Raw genomic sequence first — 18,414 nt, 5'->3', positions numbered from 1 at the left:
TTGCAGGTATGCTCAGTTCACGGAATATGTGATGAACTCTCATTAAAGAGCGCTTGTAGACAGCACTGCAAGGCTGTAATGCTCAGCATGGTCACTCGCACCTCTTTTTATTTTATTTGTACAGTTGTCGCATTCGTGCGATATCGAGCGGCCACTTTGCAGGCGCAGTTGCTTTTGGTGGGTAACATTTGCTTCTTGCGTCCTCACCCAAGGGAACACTGTGATAAGATATACGGAGGGCGGCGCTATCTCTGTATAGCTTTTTTTTTACTGCATTTATTTTTTGGTGCTTTAACTCAGCGTTCAGCAGAACGAGGCAGATTGTGGCGCTGGCTGTGGAAGAGCGTTAGAAAAAAATGCAACTAACTTTTATTTGTCTTTCTGCGGCTTCCGCTCTTTGCCTTCTTGCAATGTATACTCACTTCAACATTGTTAACTATGTACGCGTTCTTTTTCCCTCTTTTTTGTTTTTTTTGAGTTGCAGGATAGGCTTTATTTGCTAAGACAGGTTGTAGTTTTGTAATGAGGTATTAAAGGATGTTTCAGTTCGCAACTGTGAAGCCAATGTAGATAAGAGAAAATGCAATAATTAGCATGTTTACTTTATTGTATAGACGGCCCAGTATGCCCGCATTATCGAAAGTTCGCGTTTGCGCTTACACGCTCAACTGATCATAAACAGTTATTGACCCTTTAACCGCATTGCACAAAGCGCTTCACAAATTCCAACCTGTGCCCTTTATTGTTGTTCTACATTTATCAACCAAGGTAAGTCACTGTAGATAAGGTCCTTGATAACGTTTTATTTCTCGATGTACGGAAGTCACTATTACAGCAAATGCAATTACACCAAGCGCAAGTAACTAAATTGCGTAAGGCAGCGTGGAGACATGGACTACACGGCTCAGGGCTGCACAAACGGGTTCGAGCGCAGAAGCTATGCTTATGGGTGCCCGTGTGTTCTCTTAAAGTTTCTTGTCTGTATGCGTCTGTGTTCTAACCCTTTCTCACTAGTTAGTGAGGTTCTTTTCTTCCTAAATGTTGCTGCTAAGTGCTGTAATAATAGTTATATTTATTTCCCTTGCAGCCCAAGAAAGAACTGGTTGGGAGAGGACCGGTGCCTCAGGGGCAACTGGCGAGCCGATTGAGACTGATCATGTGCCGCTGAATGCTTCGCCTAATGCGGCGTCAGCATCGCTTCTTCGGTCACCACGTGTTCACTTCACGGCCGCTGCCTGTACGCACTTAAGCAGCTGCAATTTCGCCTTCGTATCACGCGCCTCAAGGGCGATGAACACATATTCGTGCCCGTTGATAACGTACTCTAAAGAACAGGGAAAGCTTGGCGTGAGTTCTTCCGTCTTCCGCACAAACTGGTGCTCTTCCGGTACTCACTGGCTCCTTTCGCACCTTTCAGAGCTCTGTGGTCTGCTGGACGTTGGGAGTTCTTCACGCGTATCGAGGAGCTACATCGTCAACCGCCGATGTGTTTCCCCCCTACGCAAGAGCTTTGCGTCGGCGTTCCTGGGTTCTTTAACTTGCGAAGATGTTTCTGTCCTCTCACTTTTCCCCAACACCTTCGTGCCTTTTTAATCCTCCGCTGCACTCCTTCCTGTCTGAAGTGGCATGTCTTTCTTACACCTAAAGACCACTGGTGCAAAAACGTTATGTTGCAAATGAATCCCAGAAAAACAACTTTCATGTTATTCCACTCTGCTCTCGCAATCCTCAATGTTCCGCCATCACTGACACTCGATAACCATGCCCTGCTTTTCTTCGAAACTTTCAGATTTCTGGGCGTCACTTTAGATAAGTACTTCAAGTTTCATCTCCATGTTTAATCTCTCTTGTGTAAGGTTTCGTTCGCCATTTATATCATTACCAAAACACGTGCGTACTTTCCACCGCACATCATACGTTCATTATATTATGCACCTTGGTTACTGTTTATCCTGCTCAGGAAATACACACTTCACACATATTGAAAGACTCCAGCGCCTTCACAGTCAAGCCATCAGGCTCATGTCAGTCAGTTCATTCATCATTATGTACAAGTTAATTAATCGTCACGCTCATATTGACGGCTTTACTGATAAGCTTATAAATACTAATCCTACTAGAATTCAACAACGTAATAATCTTCGTTTGCTTAAAGTGAGGACTGATTATTGAACATTTGCTACAATGTTTGCCGGCATATCCCGTTGGAATACTTTACCATGTGAAATTAAAGCGTCATTTACTTTTCACTCATTTCACCATCGCATTAAAGAGCATTTATTCAATTTGCTGTGCAGTTCACCTGCTTAACGGTAGTAACCCTTGTTTAAAATTTTATGTTGTCTGTATTATGTACCAAAGTTGTTACTGTATATACTTTTTGTTCCGTTTTTTCACACGTATTATTGTTTCCGTCGCTTTTTGTAGGTTGTGTTTTTATGGTAACTAATTGATACGCTGCCTTCCATTGTTTGCGATTTTACCCCGCTTGCTTTGCTCTAGGAGGTCCACTCGACAGTCGCGTACTATGGGACCTCCTCTTGTACTGGTTTTATTGCATTCACTATTCACTATAAAGTCTCAGCGCTAAACACAGCTTTCCACTGCTGCCCCTCCACCACGCTATATACAGGGTTCTTTCCATGTAAAGCCCCGTTTTACGTGATTCTTAAACACCGAGCAGACTTCTTAAAAATCGGGTTAAACCCTATTCATGCGCCTACAGGAAAATATGGTTTGTCAGCGCACAGCTCAAAAGGCACAACAGGGAAACTAGCCGATGCCTCACACTTCTTTCACAGTGGTGTTTTCAATTATTTGCAGATGATTTTAAGCCTTGGTATCCAGAAACGCGGCTTGACCGAGCAGAGATTATGTTCCAAAGGTACGTTTTACTAGCGACAGGTGAGAACGAAGGCACTGACCAGACGTCGCAGCACCGCTACTGACACCAACAACGTCCAGCTTCAAGGCGATTACGCTGTTAAAATGGCGGCTGTTGTGTTGAATGAATGCTTCCGCAGTGTACAAACAAAGGCAGGAAGGTACAACGCACACGGGGATGTGCTGCACATGGACATGACAAAGTAGACTACACAGTAAGTGCAATAAACGAGAAGTCACCTTAAGAGTGGGATGTGACACCATTAGATTTCACATTTGTCGCAGCTTCTCTTGCAACTTCGATGTATGTTTGCGCCAGTTTCTTTGCAATTGGCAGTGCATCGCCATATTTAGACTGCTAGCTGCAGTAACAGGTAGCCGCTATGCTGTGACGGTGCCGACATTAGCATCCTAGTATAGGAGGAGGTTGCTCACAACCAGGTGGGCAGGTTGTGTTGACGTCACAAGCTCACGTGACCCCTTGCGACCAATCAGCGAATTTCGTAACATCGGACTGGGGATTTTGCTCCTGATGTTAACTTTAATGCTATCGCATTAAAAACTAATAGCTACTTCGCTAAAAGTCTTCCGGCGAACCTTGAAGTTCTAGATTGTTCATAAATACAACGAGTCAAAAATACGGTACCTTATGTGTGGAAGGAGCTGGAGCACAAATAGTGGGCCATTTTTCCTCGAAAGAAAGAGAGAAACAACCCGGCAAAAGCTGAATTATGGAGCTCTTTATTGAAGAACCCGATTTCTACCAGAAATTTAACTAAACAAATTCTAAAAAAAAAAAATCAACCCGCCAACGAAGGGCTGCAGCTGTTTATCACGAGGCAAGCTGCTTCCTTTTCCGCCTCATCTTGCCACATTACGCATTATGCGCAGTCGTGTAAAACAAAACAAAAAAAAGCCATCAAGAGCTAAACAACTGGCCGGCAAAAGACAACGACAGACAAGGGAAAAGTCGATGCGACAATACGGAGCCAGAATCAACCAGCGAAAAAACGCAGAACGACGCAAGGCTTGGAAGCGCGGCCAAAATTTGCCGCATGAATTTCGCGCATGTACGCGCGGAGGAGTATAGATTCCGCTTCTGCTGCGGCGATAGGAAATGGCGGAGCCTACAGATCTTGAGATGAAGTCAGACAAGCACAGAAGGACGCAACTGGACTCATGCTACTCAGTGAGCATTGGTCACTCCAGCACCCATTTTGGCCAGCTGTCTCTTCCACTCTTCTTTTGTTGTCCTGCGACACTCAACCCTCAAACACCGGCTGAAATCTCTGTTTTTTGTTAAAGGGCTTTTCTCTCATCGCGTAAAAAAAATCATTCACTTATATTGTTTGCGTGGTATTTGCTGCTGAGACTGACGGCTTGCTTTTTTGCTTGTTCACGCTGCAACCACCCGTATGACAGAATCAGGCGTGAACAATGACTTTAATCTATCATTACTCGTATACGTAATCTAAGAATGTGCGACTTACTGGTTTTCTGTGCTTGGCAATTAGGAGCAAAGTTGTCGCGAAAAAAATCGCAGTATCAACTTCGGATGGCATTGGCATATAAGCACAAGCGCCTTCCATCGCTCCACACAACATAGGTACAAAGCGCGAAACATTATATACTTATCCTGTTCTCGCTTCCTCTGTTTAGGGTCCGTGAAGGTTTATCAGAATTAAAATTAAAAGGACGGTCGTTGTTCTATGTAACGAAACCGGACCTTTCTCCTGCTGGTTTCCTCGACATTCAAACCAGCCGAAGCATCGCTTCTCAAGACAAGCAGGGGAGCTCTGCAGCGTCATGCTACCTGGAAGAGTCGGCGCCTTCTATTACGCCATCCATCTGCCGCCTCTCTCTTTCCGCCAATTATTCCATCCGGCTGCGAGCAAAAAAGGACAGCACCAAATGAGGTTCGTTTCCATGACAGCGGTTAGCCAGCAAGACGGTATACAAAACATTTGCGTAATTTTGACGGGAGTTCAGGATTAGTAGAAATTTTGCGACATAATATAAATGCGGACTTAAGCACTCACTCACCCCGTATTCATGAAAGGCTGTGGCAGCAGTAAAGAATACGAGGGCAATTAAACTGCGCACTGCACGAGCGTCGCCTACTGGCCGATTTCATGGCATGTCCAAGAACTCCATGCTGGATCGACCAATCAGCGCGCCCCAGCGGCCGAGATGCCTGCTCGTCGCATTCAGCAGACAAGGGAAGGGAAAAGAGGGGCTCGTTGACACGCATGACGGAAGCGAAGAGACATCGAAACTAAGGAGTATAGGGGATGTTTTTTATATATAATTTGTGGTGTTCATAAATGGGAGGTTAATAAGGTAATTATTTTTTAAAGATGACTCGCTAGAAAGCAGAAAAAAACAACCACATGCAACCGGTGGGATCCGAAACCACGTCCTCCGAATTTCGCTTCCGATGCTCTACCAACTGAGATACGGCGACGGCTGTCCAATTTTCCGCTTTCGGGGGTATTTATGTGTAGTGTAACCGAACCTTGAGAGTGTTCGCCAGCGCCACCCTCGTCCATAGCGGCGGACGTAGTATGTAGTACGGCGGATGTAGTGAATCCTTAAAAAAATAAAAATCCCCTATGCTTCTTAGTTTCGATGACTGTTGGCTTCCGTCATGTGTGTCATAATGAGCCCCTATTTCCTCTTCCCTTGTCTGATCAATAGCTAACGAGGGCCTCGGTTCTGCCAGCCTTGATGCCGTAGATAGCATAAGAGAGTTCTCACACAGCTTGCGCCCTCACCCCCGAAAGCCCCCCGAAAGCCGAATACCCCCGAAAGCCGAAGACTGAACAGCCATTGCCTCAGCTCGGTTTGTAGCGCACCGGACGCGAAATTCCGAGGTCGTGGGTTCGGATCCCACCTGCAGGATGTGGTTGCTTCTTCTTCTGCTTTCTAATCAATTATCTTTAAAAATAATCACCGTATTAATCTCACACTGATGCTTACAACAAATTATGTAAAAAAAATCTATGCTCCTTAGTTTTGATGACTGGTGGCTTCCGTCATATGTGTTCCTCCCATTTTTATGTAAAAAGAATAAAGAAATAATTAATGAATACATTTATTTAAAAAGAAGGCTCTGAAACCGAGGCCCTGAATCTTCAATGAAAGAAAGGCTTCCGAAGTAAAGCTATTAATTTCTTTTACAGCTTAAGCCGTAATAGCATTTTACAAGCCATTTAGAGGGTACAACCATAGAGTAATATAGAAGTAAAGAGCGGACACTCCCGTAGGCCCCAGCGGCCGACTTTTGTGCACAGCGCACCTAGCGGACCCGGGGAAACGCACTGGCCTCAGAGATGATAGGTTTAAACAGGAATCTTGGAGGCTTTACTGTCAAAACCTGGTGGTGGGCATCTGCCCTTGACGCAGCTTTGTTGCCTCTTTGGAAGTGCTTAGGAAGAGCCGCCGCCGCCGCCTTTAAGGCCGACAGCTGCAGCTTCTTGTTGGACAGTTCACGGGGTGGAAGAAACAACCGTCGCAGCACCACAGCAGTACACAAAACGGACGTGCCCACGAAGCTTGCAGACGCCGCAAAAAAATACAGCCGCTCACACCGTCGGTCCGTCGCACACTGCCGCCTGGGCGTGCTTGCCCGTTGGCTTGACGCACTAAAAAGACGCCGCTGTTGCTGACGTAACTGCGACCGTAGGCGCGCAGCGCACGTCACTGCAAGCCAAGATATGCCAAGACCATACTCTTTTTCTTTTTTTATTTGCACGTTCAGTGCCATCTGGCGGAAACGGGGAAGCGCCGAACTCGGCCGCGAAAGGGCCCGAGTGTCCGCTCTTTACTTTTATGTTACTCTATGGTACAACGACATCCGTGTAACGTGTTACGCGTTGTTTAGATGGATACCACCGCCACTTGAGAAGTCCACTGATCCAGTAAGCCAGCTGTGCGCCTTTTCTTTCCAACTATAGGCTAATTTGCTTGATGTAAACGGGCTCTGGAGTCCGTGAGTGTACTGTGAACGCGACCAAACCGAAGACCGCAAGCGGAAGAAAGCTGACTATGCACGTCAGCGTAGAGGCGTCAAAACAGGCGTGTGAAGCGCCTTACTGGGCAATCGTCTGTGCAAATGCAAAACGGGCCTGCCACTCCAGACCTCTCGGCTGCTAATGGCAGTCAGCTTTCGCTGATTAATGCGCTAAGTCGGTAAGCTTAGGTTAACTAATTTTTGGAAACAGAGTCACTATGTGCATCTTTCGGCGCTAATTTATCTTTCAATCATTCTTCCTCGCCTACTTTGAGCGTTTAGAAGGTTGACTAATCTTAATCAACTCTTTCGCAAGCGACGAGGTAGAAAAAATCGAATGACTAATTTAGAATGACAGGTCCGGTAAGCGTGTTTCAGCCCATAAACACGCGCATCAGTCGCTCGCGTGAAGTGCACGTGCCTACGTGACCTCTCTCAGGCCCTTTTCGCGCCATGCTGTACAGCCCTCCATGCAGGCTTGGTGTCATCATCACCAACAGACCAACTACGTCCACTGCAGGACAAAGACCTCTCCCATTAACCTCCAATTAACCCTGCCAGGCAGAACTGACGTAGGCTTCTCGAAAGCCAACATCTGTTCTCCGTTCCAGCTGCGCTGCTTTCCTACATCGGCGCCAGCAGAAGTCCGAAATCTTTTCCCTGAAGAGCGTTGTCGCCCGGCCATTCGCGCCTCCTGGCGGAGAGGCTGCGAACCGCGTTCAATAAACAAGAGATGCGTAACCAGCAGCCTTCACCTCGAAGGTTTCTTTTTTGCTTGCGCGTGTGCTTCGTCGTGCTCGATAAAATATTCAATCACCTTGGTCGCCCTCCGCAGCGCCTTGGCACTGCAGCCGTGTCAGTGTGTTGTTGTACCCGCCTTATCGGCCGAGCCCGCCAAGCGGACGACGTCACCGCCTGCCTTTTGGACTCGGTGCCACCGCGGGTTGTTTTGGCTGCGCTTTCCTTGTTACTTTTTTTCTCGCGGTCAAAGTGGCCTCGTGGGGACGCAGCCTCGTTTTGCTTCCCGTCTCCCCCACGTCTGTGTGGTAACACGCGCTATCATTCTCTCTATCTCTCTCTCTCTCTTTTGAATATCTACTTTCCACCCGGCGCTTCACCTGATTCTTAGCGCCCCGCTGACGTATGGGCGAAGACGAAGCGCCACTCTTCTGCGAACGATGTCCTTCGTTGCGTGGGCCGCGGCTCATTACGGAGAAGCGTGCAAATTCGTTATCAGCGAAAGGTGAGATAATTGGCCGGCCTTGCTGCGCACCGTGGCAAGGACGGTTGCCCCCTCTGGGTGCCCGTGGTGCGTCTCGTGCTCGCGCGTACACGGAATTGACACGCAAATGCAAGCGCCGGGTTCGCCGCGGCGCAATTAACCTCCGGCCGATCTCCCTTCATCGCGCCCCGAAACGCCAGTCGGCCACGGGTGAGTCACCGCCGAAGGACGTTGTTCTTACTCGGAAGCCCGCGCGGTATTGTATCGCCGGACGGGCCCGCTTAATGGGAACTGTCCGGGTTATGAGAGCGCGCTTCTTGGGGTGGAAGGCGTAGCGGACTGGAAGCTGGGCCCGTCTCTCGGCGAAGGACGAGGGAGCCGCTAATTCGATCTAATTGGTGTTTATATACGACGGGCTGTTGCGCTTGCGCTGCGGAGCCGCGGAGGTACTGGAAACGGATGTACTGGGCAGTGATACGTTGAGCGAGTTTCGTTTAATCGCTGCGACCGAATGCGTTTCGTGACAATACGAATGAGAACCGAACACTCTGCGACTCGCTTTCAGGCTAGCCTACAGTGTCTCCTCGATATCCTAAACGCCCGCTGCGCCGACTGCAGATGCTGGTACGATGCCGGTACGGGACCCCATTTTACTGACCAGCCTATAATGCAAACTTGCAGAGCCCGTTATTTAAGATCGCTCATTTTTTAGTGATCGTCAACACATATACACGAAGAACTGGTTGGTTTATTGGTTTATGGGGGTTTAACGTCCCAAAACAACTCTGCAGGCTATGAGGGACGCCGTAGTGAAGGGCTCCGGGAATTTCGACCACCTGGGGTTCTTTAACTTGCACTGACATCGCACAGTACACGGGCCTCTAGAATTTCGCCTTCATCGAAATTCGGCCGCCGCGGCCGGGATCGACACACGAAGAGCTGCTTGTGCGAAACTCAGCAGCTCTGCTTTATTGATGCTTTGTGTTCTGCTATTAATCGTTCGTCCATTATCGACTGCATATTTGTTGACTTCGCTAAGGTGCTATATTCCGAGTGCCTCAGATTACTGATGGTTAAGCTAAGTCAACTTAAATTTGGTCCTAGCGTTGTTAAAGGGATTGAGTGCTTTCTGTCTGATCGAATTCAGTTCGCAACCGTTAGCGATTTCGATTCACCTTCATGCCCAGTAATTTCCGTCGTCCCCAAAGGATCAGTCTTAGGACCTTTACTTTTCCGCATTAAGATGAACGATTTACAGGGAAACAATTTTTGCTTTTTTTTTTTCCCCGTGACTGTGTCGTTTATCGCGTAGTCCTGAGTCTTGCAGGCCACCTTATTTTGCAGTCCGACTTTCCAAAAACTTCCTCGTGGATTTGATACTTGCCAAATAAAACTAAACACGACTAAACAGAAGATTATGAGAACTCCGTGAAGTGTTCTTAGCCCCATATTTTCCTATTACATACTTAACTCCTTTTTATCAAAACAGCTCCTTACAAATACCTCGAAATACATTTCTGATTACCGTTATTGGAAAACACCCATCGACTACTCGCGAGCTTACTTCCACCGATATTTTTTCTATGACCTATCCTCCAAATGTGAACTGAAACCCTTTCTCGACCAAAACCCGAGTAGGCATCATTCGTCTGGTATCCATCCATCGGTGCTTTCATTCTTTATATCGAAGCCATTCTGAGTGGCTCTGCATGTTTTATATTATTCTGTTACCACGGCACTGCAAGCACCTCCCTTATGATGAAGTTTAATATCAATTTACGACATCTTTCTCATGGGCGAAAAATTTCACGCCTGTGCATATTTCACAAGAATTTCCATTTTAATGCGACTCTTAGCGCCTTCCTCAATTTTTAATCATCACTGATTTCATCCAGCAGCGGCCAAACGGTCATGGTTGCCGTGCCCAGCTGCTGTACTGATATAATATCTTAACTCTTTCACTCCAAAAAACCAGGTCAGACTATAACCACCTCCCGTTTCCGGCGCCTCCATTAAAAACGCCGGAGTGTTCAAAACCACTACTGTTAATACATACGAGCTTGTGAATTATTGTACTAATGTTCTATTTTTGCTTGCTCTTCCAAAGTAACCCACACCTCTCTTAATGTCTTCAACCTGAGACCAAATAGATTAATACATTGGTCTATCTATAACGTCCTTTTCACTTTGGCGCTGATGCGCCTTGACAAAGGACGCCGAACGTCTGTCACGCCATCCCTCGATGAAGAAAGAAATAAACAAATTTTGCATACAAACCGTTTTTAGATACGCTGATCAATCGGGTTGAACGAAGAGTCACTCGAGGCAAAACACCAAAATTTGTACTTGCTGGAACGACGATTCCTCGGTATCAAGATGAGAAATTAGTTTATGCATGGTGTTTCGCAGTCATTCACGTTTTCCTACCTCAATGTGAATGTTCTCTTGTGGCAACTTTAAGGTTTTTACTCTCTAGGCTTGTGATACTTCGCTTCGTAGAACCAGAATAGAAAGAGAAAAGATGCGCCTGACGAAATGACACCGCATATCTTCAGGTTTGCTTGCAGTTTTCTGCTTGAAACGTCACGTATATATCGCTTCCATTAGTCACAACCAAAAACATACGCCGAGCAGCTCTGTTGGATTTTTGGACAACTGCCAGAAACGATTCAGCGGCTCCAGGGTACGTCGTGGCAGTCTCCTCAGTACACCGACTTGATGGAGCCTGTCGAGCACAATGCGGCGTGGGATCGAAAACCCGTCGGCGTTTAATCGAATCTCCTTGTTCGAAGGCTCCGGCGGTCTGAGTACTGTCGCGACGATGGGGTCAGCGTCCCTGACGCTTTTCTGTGGAGCCACAGATCCCACACGCGTCATGGCCTGGAATAGAGAGATTCCACGTCACGCCTTAAAGCAGGCATGAGTCACAGTGCTGGCTCATATGCTTGTCACCACCTTCCTGCAACAGGACGCCGTTCCAGCCTTCCTTTTTGTCTGAACAGAGCCTGATAGAAAAAAAAAACAAAACAAGCACTGCATTGTGCGCTGTGAACAACAAGTTCGAATTAGAGGCATACGCAGAAACAAATGACTGCAGATTCGCTTGGTTCCTGTAGGGCCCTCCAAAGATACGAAATCGGATCATTCTCTTTTATGCGAAATAATAAATTGAACTAACTACATATTTAACAAAACTTCTGTTTGGGCTAGATGGTGCATAGCTATAAATGAAATGAAATTTAAGCGCACACAAAAAACGCACAAAAAACGCACAAAAAACGCAAAAGCCCACCTTTGCTCACGCATTTCGTGCACGGAAAAGAAGAGTGGCTGCAGGAAGAAGCACTCAAAGAAGTATGTCGACTGCTGTTCCGGTGTCGTTTACGAGATACCTTTGACCTGCGGTAGGGCTTACATAGGCCAGACTGGGCGGTGTGTCAATGACCGGGCGGGGGAACATTTGCGGGCATTAAGGGGTGGAGGGACACATTTGGCTGACCATTGTGCGAACTGCAGAGCGTGCGAGCCGCGGCTGAAGGAGATAAAGATTCTTGGCAGGAGCGGTGATAAGACGGCACGTGAATTATTAGAAGCATTTCACATCAGGAAGAGGGGGCATGACTGTGTGAGTGATACATCAGTTAATCTTTTGCAGGCAGAATACAGATACCTTGAGCACGCATTGTGATATGACGATCTGTTTCTTTACTGCGCATGTCTCGTTTTATGTATATATTTTCGCTCTCTTACCTGCGAATAAATCAGATGAAGTTAGCGCCTGTCCTGTGTGTATCTCCTCTTGTGTGCGTTTTTTGTGTGCGCTTAAATTTCATTTCATTTATAACTACATATAAACACCAATCTGTGACGGAAGTAAGATGCGGTGGCGCTGCTGTGATCGGTGCGGGCAGCAGTCGGGGGTCCGTGCCCCTAGGAATGCAGTGTAAACAAGTTTTCAAAGTGGTTTTCTGATTTCACGCTGCACCTATGAGGTCTTCGCTTAGTTAATAAAAACCGAGTACATCCCAGAACAGAATCTGTAAGCATGATACGTCATTTTAGAGCCTGTTTATTTTTAAAATACCGCAATATGTGCATGTCAGAGTTTTTGCTGGGCGAATTAGCGGCGCGGAGCGCGGACCACAGTAATGCATTTCAACAGAACTTTCCAGGATTACTAATGCGAAATCATTATATGCCTCACGAGGCTGAAAATCCGGCGTTGTCGTTGTCCACGCCAGACGGCCCGAAAACCAGCGTGATTTCAGGATGTCATCGCCAGCGCCTGTATCATCAGGAAAGGAAGAAAAATAAAATTTCATAAATAAAATATCTCCCGAAGTGGGTTTCAAGCCCAGGCCGACGCGAATAGATCAGCTTCGCTGGCCGCTTCATTACAGCACTGCGCCATCACCGCTTTTTTTTTTTCTTACCAAGGTATTTGTTACACTGAAGTCATGTTCTATTTACATTACCTATTTACAAAGGTTTAGGAAAAGCCACGACAGACGTCTCAAAAAGACAGAGCAACAGAGCACTAGACGGGAGGTATAGCGCTGAGCGCATCACCAAGGGGAAGTGTCACTCCAGCACAACACCCCGCGCGCTGAACTGCCAGTCTCTCGCGCTAGGTTTGGCTATCGTCATCCATCAACTTTCATTCGGGCAGCGCGAACAGATAAACTTCGCTGGCCACTGAATTAGAGCAGTACGCCATCACTGCAGCTCAACACCCCACGTGCTATACTCTCTCCCAATGGGTTCGGGTTTCGTCGTCTTCATCAATTTCCATTCGGGTGGCGCGAACATGATCAACCGCATTAGAGTAGTACGCCATCGCCGCAAACGAACACCCAGCGTGCATGCATTTGCATTCACAGCACATAAGTAGTCTTAAGCGCCCTCCGTAATTTTTTTCTCATTCCACAGTGTACCTATGAACGCGGCCCTTCGTTAACGGCTGGCGAGTGCTTTTAAGAAGACCATGAAAAAATATGAAACGTCATTCCGAAGCCGATATTTTAAAGAAAGTGTCATGATAAATTAGTGTTGCAATGCCGAACATACTCAGCAAAACGTCCAGGCGATCAGCCAGTTGGGTGTTTCGCCGAATCACGTAAGCTTCTCGTACAGTGCTACGTGCTGCTGCATGCGCGACATCTGCTAGCAGCTAAAGTCGCTGAAACCTGGCATCTTAGACAGCTCTACATGGAATGCGCATGCGGCATGACAAACCAACCGCACACCGCAGGAGACGACGGCGCAGACGATACCCCCGACTGCTTCTGGTGTGCCTGCACCAGGATGTGCCTGCACCAGGAGTGCCATATATAGTATTTGCGGAGGCCCTTCGAGGGCGAAGGGCCTCAGTCAATTAATCAGAAAGGTTAGTAGCATATTAAACTTCACTCATCAGCCACTATCTCACTCACTCACTCACTCACTCACTCACTCACTCACTCACTCACTCACTCACTCACTCACTCACTCACTCACTCACTCACTCACTCACTCACTCACTCACTCACTCTCACTCACTCACTCACTCACTCACTCACTCACTCACTCACTCACTCACTCACTCACTCACTCACTCAGTCAGTCAGTCAGTCAGTCAGTCAGTCAGTCAGTCAGTCAGTCAGTCAGTCAGTCAATCAATCAAGCAATCAATTAATCAATCAATCAATCAATCAATCAATCAGTGTCTGTCTGTCTGTCAGCTGCCAAACGAAAGCAATATATTGACTGACTGATCAATTAATCATGATTCAAGGCAAGAGGCGGTCTTGGGGACAGACGACGCAACTGCGCACTGCTGGGTTAGTTGCGAGCCGAAATGTTCCAAGTTTAGAGCAGTACTGTGAGTGATAAATAATTACTTATTTGTGAACTATCAAATAAATTAAAACTCTTTGCCACAAAAAATTCTTGTCGCTTTAAATAGCTTGTTTTTTATATTTTTTTTAGTTCCAATGCAATTTCTGATATGTGTCTTCAGCTTGTCTATGCTGTAGGTCAAGTGCTATTCCTTGCTTTCGCTTGTGCAGCCTTTAACAACTTATTTGTGCTTCACGGCTTTTATCGCGAAGAACAGCGGCCTCAGTGGTCCTTCCCTCTCATCCTCTGATCGGATCAAGACGGATGGCGCCGTCTCGGCAGCCGAGGGCCTCCTTCTTAGATTGTCTCGCGCGCTGTCTGGTGCCACTCAGTGACTCAACGGTTGTCGCCAATTCGTTGCGGTGACTCAATGCTCTTTGTCGACACGTCGAGGAGCCTAGAACCACTGACGCGTCTGAGAACAGTACAAAAGCATGACCTAGTGCTGGCATATCGGCCCGCTGCCCCTCCTGTTTCAACCCGAAAAGAGCAGCGTACATCGAGGCTTAGAACCTTTGAAGATACTGCAGTGGCTCAAATGCACCGTCACGGACAAATGTTTATGGGATGCGGAATCGTGGGACACATACATATATACCGCCATTGCCTCTATACCCATTCACCTGACATTTGTTCCAGAGCATCCAGCGTTCATGTGTTTTCACGCTTCCAGGTCTCTCAGCGAACTGGTATGGCCTGGCTGCCCAGCGTTCTTTTTTTTTTTTTTTTGCGAATCAGTACCCCGTAGGGCTTCGCCTATGACTAAATTACTTCGTTTAGAGCGAATTGCTCCTTATACCTCTGTCACACTAGCAAATTTAGTGTCATTCGACTCGAATGGCATTAGCATTTAATGTCATTAAACAGCTGCTACACGGGAATATTTAACGTCATTAGGTTCGAAAGAGTTTCGGGGAACTCATTCGCATTCGATCTCGAAGCGAATGTATACTATGGACTCCAAATACGCAGCAGAAACACTCGAAGCGAAAAAATAATGTGTGCACCATCAAAGTTAGGAGTATTATTTATATAACTGTTAAAAATTTTTAATCTGGGTGTGAAACTATTCGCACTAGAGGTTGTCGTGGACAGCTATGACTCTCGGAATCAGCACCAGCCAATTGCAGAGGCCCCATCGCGACCGTCGATCCTGTTGAGTTGAGTGTGTGTGGTTGGTTGGTGTTCCATGCTCGTTTAGAATGAACGCTTCGCTTCTCGGTTCTGGAACTCCACGCTCTGCGCGTCACCACGCCCTGCCGTGTCAGTCGTTTTGAGTGCTTACATTTATCGGATTCGTGGTTTGGCTTAGCTTTTGAACGCTAAAGTGCTGCAGAATGACCGGAACTAATATTTAAACCCTATATTATTGCACAGAAATGTTCGCACCCGCTTTTAAAATACTACACAACAATTTCAAACACCTTTTATGTGCGCTGATGTCCCTTCATTGTAAAAATATTTTTTTTTTACTGATCGCCATTGCTACCATTTGCGAATGACATTATATTTTACTATGTAGCCCCGAAAGAGACTGAATGAAATTCTATGCATCGAATGCCCTTCAATTTGAATGACATCAAATTTGCTAGTGTGATAGGGGTATTAGTCCTGTTGTTAACGGTTTCAGAGGCGGAGTTCATAATCCAAAGGATGGCAGTAAAATATCGCTAAACTCTCTGAAATTTAATACAAATCATCGAAAATTATCAGAAATTCGTGGAACCTAACAAAATCCAGGTGCAGCATACTCATTTCCTGTCGCGTAGCTGCCCCGTGTCACAATGGGTCCTCAGACACCGAGGCGCCACTGATCTAAAGTAATAACGGTTTACATCGGCAGTTTTGGATTGTTTTTAGGTACACCGGTTCCTAAAACTTTTGTTTCATCCATTTTACTCCCCCAGTGAGGCCACGTACACAAACACAGACCAGCGTTTCTTGTTCAAAGGTGCCTTAGAACACTTTCCAATATGATAATAATTCCCATTCATCAGTCATTTTAGGAAATGTTCTTATATATATATATATATATATATATATATATATATATATATATATATATATATATATATATATATATATATAGAGAGAGAGAGAGAGAGAGAGAGAGAGAGAAAGAGAGAGAAGCCAACAGCCACAGAAACCAAGGAACACAGGGAATTTTTAATTAATTTATTTATTTTGTGGAGTTGTCCAATTTAGAATATTACTGAATATGTTATCGCTTAAAGCTAATTGATTAGAAAATCAGAAGAAAAAACAACCGCATGCCGCCGGTGGGATCCGAACACACGACCGGAGCGATAACATATTCAGTAATATTCTAAATTTATCAACACCACAAAATAAATAAATTAATTAAAAATTCCCTGTGTCCCTTGGTTTCTGTGGCTATAGGCTTCTCTCATATTTATAACGAGCCCCTCATTCCCATTCCCTATATATATATATATACACCCACGAATGGGCGGTGCTAGTGGACGCAGGCCAAACAAACGCTACCAGCCGCATGCCTAAATCATCGGTTGGAGCACGCGAGCAAGAAAGGAAATACAATATAAAGCGGAGCCATTTAGTGCAGCATCGCAAACACCTCGTAGTGGTCGAAGGAACATGTCGCTTCCAGCGCATTGCAAATGGCGAGAAATGCCTCGGAGGGCGCTGAGGAGCTTCTCTGATGGCTCATAACTCCGCCAGTGCGAGTCGCCTATGAAAAATTCTTGCTGTGGCGCTTCCATGTCTAGCTACCTTGGAGGACATAATTTTTAATTATCAGACAACTGTGTAATATTGTGTGCAAAATTTTGCTTTTAAAATTTGTCCTGCGCTCAGACCGAGTAGTTAAGACTGCCACAGAAATCCAATGGGGTTACGTTCTTGACAATAAATAGCAGAAAACAACAACCATCCCGAGGAGTGAGCTTCGGATGTGTTGATTGTTATGAAGCAATCTTTCGATATGCAAAAAAATTCCGTTCATAAACAATTCCCGTAGAAAAAAATGGGCTTGTCCCGAATTTCCGGGTGTGTTCATATTATGCAGATCTTGTGATCCCGACAATGGGTATTTCGGGGTCCCTTCGAGCGATTTCGAGGCCCACAAAAAAAAAAAAAACGCGCGAAAAGCGTGAAACCGCAGAACGCAAACAGCCTGGGCGAGTAAGCTGAAATGACTTAAGACAGAAAAGAAAAATAAAATTTTCGTGATAACAACATTGAGTATGACAAAGAATCGAGACTGCTGTCGAACTTAAACGCATTGAAGGAGCCCGAGAAGAACTCGACGCGCATCGTCCTAATGAGTTTCAAGAAGCGAACGTCCTCCAAGGAGGCATCGCGGAGGTCAAGGCAGTGAAAAAAAAAAAAAAAAATCAGGCATGTTAATGCGCACGAGGTGGTGAAACAAGAGTTAATGCTGCTCATTAATTAAGATAGGGGTAAAGAGCGAGGTCTAAGCATAATGTGCATCTGAGATTCTTACCAGCTGCCGTATACTATCACTGCAAGGAGAATCTTCAATATTATCTGCAATTTTCAGTTGTTACCGTATTTAACGTTGTTTTAATGAAGAAATCAAGAGCCCCCACCAAGTACAGGATCCTCCCCGGGGCAGAATCTATAACTAACTTTAACAGCGTGTATTTATTTATTTATTTATTTATTCATCATGCAGGTATATTGCATGAGCAGGCCGTTAAAGTAGATGGACAAACTTTATAAAAATATTTCTTTGAAATGCGCAATTCTGGAGTGGCGACCTACGTTGGCTGGGCAATTCCAGTTGTTTGCTATTGAAGCAAAAAAAAAAGAATTATAGAGCTCAGCAGATTGCGCATATCGGCGACAAACTGTTTTAGCGTCGCTAAGGCGTCTTGAACCGCAGTAAGCCGGTGTAATGACAGTTTCCATATGGCAACACGCTATATTTCTAGAACACACATAGCCTAGCTTTTCTACTGCGCCATTTGAGGGAGGCGAGATGAAATTGGGACCTAAGCTTAATGATTTTAGCGTAAAAGCAGTCATTGGAATGACTGAATATTGGTGCGCAATTTTTATATGGGCTCGAGGATGAACGAAACGTTGGAATGACAAAGGTGCGAAACTTCGCCTGCTTATTCCAATTTGAGACGAACTAAGGTCAAATTGGTTAGCGATTTCATATAGAAGGGTGCTAGTCATAGGGTCACGGCGTAGAAAACAAAGGGCGTGGTTGACGTTATCAGTAATGTTCGAAATGGAAGGCGGCCTGCTAAGGAACTGAGAAATCCTGATATCCGGAATTCATGGCAGTTAATGGAGCACATTGCGGAGGCATATGTAATATACCTAGGAAATAGGTAGGATGGTTAGCGGTGGAAAGTAAATCGGGCTGATTTATCAACATCTGAGAAATGCACCATGTCACTATGATGCT

The 18,414-nt window shown here is 45.8% G+C and overlaps 1 long non-coding RNA gene across 1 annotated transcript in view; it reads left to right on the top strand.

Annotated features, from left to right (window-relative positions):
• Positions 1–8,177: 8,177 nt before the first annotated feature.
• The window catches only part of LOC149349996 (uncharacterized), a 32,167-nt gene continuing 21,930 nt past the window's right edge, over positions 8,178–18,414 (top strand). Inside the window, exon 1 of the long non-coding RNA XR_016290195.1 lies at positions 8,178–8,327. This is a non-coding gene — a long non-coding RNA (uncharacterized LOC149349996). The remainder of the gene's footprint in view (positions 8,328–18,414) is intronic.

The sequence above is a fragment of the Amblyomma mixtum genome, chromosome 3 (genome assembly GCF_055824585.1).
Source record: "Amblyomma mixtum isolate Tamu chromosome 3, ASM5582458v1, whole genome shotgun sequence".
In the NCBI taxonomy this organism is placed as follows: Eukaryota; Metazoa; Arthropoda; class Arachnida; order Ixodida; family Ixodidae; genus Amblyomma; species Amblyomma mixtum.
This window is presented reverse-complemented; position numbering and strand designations above follow the sequence as displayed.